Source organism: Ochotona curzoniae, unplaced genomic scaffold, assembly GCF_017591425.1.
Source record: "Ochotona curzoniae isolate NIBS_2020 unplaced genomic scaffold, NIBS_Ocur_1.0 scaffold_3208, whole genome shotgun sequence".
NCBI lineage: Eukaryota > Metazoa > Chordata > Mammalia > Lagomorpha > Ochotonidae > Ochotona > Ochotona curzoniae.
In genome coordinates this window covers 53,773,289-53,777,505 of record NW_024467106.1, presented here as the reverse complement: position 1 = coordinate 53,777,505, position 4,217 = coordinate 53,773,289, and positions in this window count along the sequence as shown.

Genomic DNA, 4,217 nt, shown 5'->3' with positions numbered 1-4,217 from the left:
GACCTCTCAACATGAATTTCTCAGTTTTTGGTCGTCCAAATACACTTATATTTTAATTGCATTTTTGATAGGCTTATGGAAGCATGTCTATGTAATTTTCTGACTTACTCTTATCATCTCCTAGTCTTTATTTCATGTGAAATGCAACGGCATTGGAAGACTAACAAACAGAAGGGAACTTTGTGTGCTTGCAATTCTTGAAGCAATCTGTGCTCTGGAAGGAGCAGAACATGGTGAGAGGATGACTTCATTGATGGTAAACGGGCTTAGAGTTTCATGTTTGTTGGTTTATGGATTGCTTCTAGTTTGTTTTTCAAAATCACATTCCTTGACATGGAGCTTTGTAAAGATGAAACATTTCCCTGATGAAAACAATATTAATAATAGGCAATAGACATTAGGAGGAACAAGTCAGCGGTGCTCCCTCATATGTTTTTAATGCTCCTGCTGTCCTTCTCTGCTTCTCTACCCTCAGAATGATGGGGGTTAGCATTCCTGAAATAGCCAATGCAGTTGTCATTTCCTAAGTTAAATGTACATCTTTTTTTTTTTTTCTCCCTGCCACTTTTCCTGGTTGGACTAAATTTTGAAGGGCTGGGTGGTAGAGTCTAAGCAGGTTTGCTCAGGTTTAGTCATGGGCAGGGAGGGTGATGTTAGACAACCCAAGGCAGCCCCCGTGCCCAGGGTGCTGGCTGTGGGATCAGGTTTACCTTATGATGGTCTCAGTGTAGCCTTGACTGCTGCTCAGAATCCACATAAGCTCATGTACAAAATATGAACCTGTTTGTGAGTCAGGTCCCTGCCTGGGCCCAAGTCCCTGCAAGAGAGGCCAGCACTGGAGGCTCTTCTCTCAGGCGCATCCCTGGACTGTCAAGGGGCCTGGGTCTTGGCCCAGAAAGAAAAAAGCTCATAAGAACCTCAGGAAGCCCTACTTTGTCTTTTTCCTTTTTTCCTCTCCCAATAATTTCCACCTGATTAGCTAATTTGTGTTTGTTCATCCCACTGGGATTATGATATAACATAGTTTGCTCACCAAGCCAATATATATATTTTAAGATTTTTAAAAAAGATTTATTTATTTTTATTACAAAGTCAGATATATAGATAGGAGGAGAGATAGAGAGGAAGATCTTCTGTCCGATGATTCACTCCCCCTCGGAGCCAGGAGCCAGGAGCCAGGAACTTCCATCCAGGTCTCCTACCTGGGTGCAGGGTCCCAAAGCATTGGGTTGTCCTCGACTGTTTTCCTAGGCCACAAGCAGAGAGCTGGATGGGAAGTGGAGCTGCTGAGATTAGAACCGGCACCCATATGGGATCCCGGCATGCTCAAGGCGAGGACTTTAGCCACTAGGCCACGCCACCAGGCCCTAATGTTTGGAGTCCAAGTAACTGGCTTGGAGTTATCCTTGGTTGTCAGGAAAGTGTAAACCCTTCACCCCGTGTGTATTTGCCAGCTGACTGGTGATTTGTGTAGGAGCCAAGAGTGTCCATAGAGCTGCCTGGCCCAGAGGGGTCTTCTTTTCTCCTCTCCAGGCCCTCTTCTTCCTGACTACTAAGGTGCAGGGAATGCCACTTGATGTCATCCTAGGGTCCTCGATGTGGAACATCCTCCGAGGGTTCTGCTTAAGTGGTTTTGATAGTTCTGAAATGCTGTTGATCTCACTGATCCATGGATGAGGAAATTTTTCCAAGGTCCACTGGCTAGCATAGTCCACCTTAAAGTCTCCATTTCCCCAATGCTTGGCTGTGGTAGCTGATTAATTTGTTCTGCCCTCCTTCCTCTACCATAGCCCACGTATTCCACACAGAATCTGTGCCCAGACCTGTTTCTATCACATGCTGGTCAGTGTCATGGCCCAGGCTAATGTGACCTGTCTCCTGTTCCAACTCTACTGGCAGGTACTGTGATCTAGCCCTGCTAGGCAGGCCCCCAGCCCTAGCTTTTGCATACACTGGTGGGTGGTGGTCAAGAGAGATCCATGCTAACTAGTCCAACTCAGGTTTTCCACTTGGGTGGATGCATCAGTCTGACCCTTAAGGTCTTCTGACTTCCCCCCTCCCAATGACTCAGGTTCAGACCTCTCGCTTACCTGCAGGTAGAGTGGCCTTGTTGGTGGAAATCTCCCAGAAGTCATTCCTCACCTGCAACATATTCCCTCAGTGGTCCACCTTCCCTCGCATCCCTATTTCCCCTTCCCTGAGCAATCCATAGTCCCTGTGCCCCAGAGCATATGCGCTTCCCACCCAGTCTTCCCATGCCCAGTCTTCTGGGAGGGGTGGCATGCTGGCCTGGAGCTCTGCCTGCCTGTCAGCAACTCAAGATCACAGACAGGATCCCTGACCTGCTTCTCTGTGATCTCATGTTGGACACAAGCATGTCTGTGCGAGACCCTAGGCACTCCATGCTAACCTGGGGCCATTTCCTCCCATCTCCCCATCTACCCTTGGGACCCAAACGCATGGGTGATCTCAAGTCGGCTCTGAGAGTCCCTGGTTTGAGTCACCAGACCCCAGAGCTCAGGGAAGAGAGAGAAGCTGCTGGTTCTACAGCTGCTTTGCTTTTGATCTAACTTCCTACTAATGTACCCAGAAAAGCAGTGGAAGATGATCTGTGTATTCAGACTTCATCCAATGCAATCACTCCCAGGGGAGTGAACCAGCAGATGGAAGAGCTGTCTGTGTTTCTGTCTCTCCTTCTCTCTCTGTAACTCTGCCTTTCAATTTTTATTTTAATTTTTAAAAAAAGAGCCTGCCCTTTGTGTCCCATGTGGTGCCACAGTTCCACTTGTGATGCTATGGATTTCTGGTTCTGTTATGGAAGTTTTCTCTATTCTCTGTGGCTCTATTCCCATGTGTTTACTTTCTGTCCATCCAGAAGCAGAAAATGATTTTCTTCTCCAAAGACCTGAGTTTGTGCTACAGTATTTTATATTCAGATGTTCAAGGCCATGTGATTTTATGAAGGTAGATTTTGTTCTCTTCCAGTCCATTTACTAGGAAATTGCTTTCTAAATTTTTGTGTAGCACACTAATTTAGTACCAATGCCAGTAGATATGTAGGGATATAAAATTGTTTTACAGACAGGTGATTGAGAAAAGTAATTTGATAAAGTTAGAGAATTCGTTTTTTTTAAAAAGAGATTTATTTATTTTTATTATAAAGTCAGACATACAGAGAGGAGGAGAGACAGAGAGGAAGATCTTCTGTCCGATGATTCACTCCTCAAGTGAGTTCAAGGTCCGGTGCTTTGTTGATCTGGAGCCAGGAGCCAGGAATCTCCTCTAGGTCTCCCACACGGGTGCAGGGTACCAAGGCTGCTTTCCCAGGCCACAAGCAGGGAGCTGGATGGGACGTGGAGCTTCTGGGATTAGAACCGGTTCCCACATGGGATCCTGGCATGTTCAAGGTGAGGACTTTAGCCGCTAGGCCACCGCGCAGGGCCCAAAGTTAGAAAATTCTTTAATGAAGGCCTTCTTAGAGCTTGTAACCTTCTAAAGAAGGATTCAACAAACCTGGAGCCACAGGCCAAATCTGGATTACAACATAGTTTTGTCAATAAAGTTTTATTAGAATGTGGCCATTCCCATTCATTCACATGGAGTCCTTGTCTGCTTGTCCACTGCTACAATGGCTAAAGTGAGTGACCATGACAGAGCCGTATAGTTCATAGAGCAGAACACAATTATTACTCAGCCCCTTAGAAGATCTGCCAAATCCAGGCCCACGTGTCTCCACCACGAATATGCTCAGGGTCCCACCTGTGTGTTTGCTCTTACTTGGACACATGTTTTGTTCCTGCTTGCTAACTTCTTGAAATTTTCAGGTATTCTTAGAAATTGTCCTTCAGGCATCTTCAGGCTTTTGTATGACCCTCCCTGCTACCAAATATTATTTGTCATCTGTGTCTCTCCATTGCCAAACTCAGACATTTCTCACTGCCCATGAGCCAGTGCCGAGTAGCTTATACAGCAAGTCTTACGTCCTGTTGGTTTTCCAGCTCAGTCCCACAGTGGGAGTTGACCTTCCCTGCTTCTCTTCCTCCCAGTGCTCTGACAGCAGGACTGAAGCTCTGCATCCTAATTTGTCAGTGTTTGAATATAGCTTGTTCCCACCAAAACTCATGATGAAGCTTCTTCAGTTTAAATGCGGTATTAGGAAGGCCTTTTAGGGGCATTTGTGGGTCATGAGGAGTCCACCCTTGGAAAGGGACTGACTG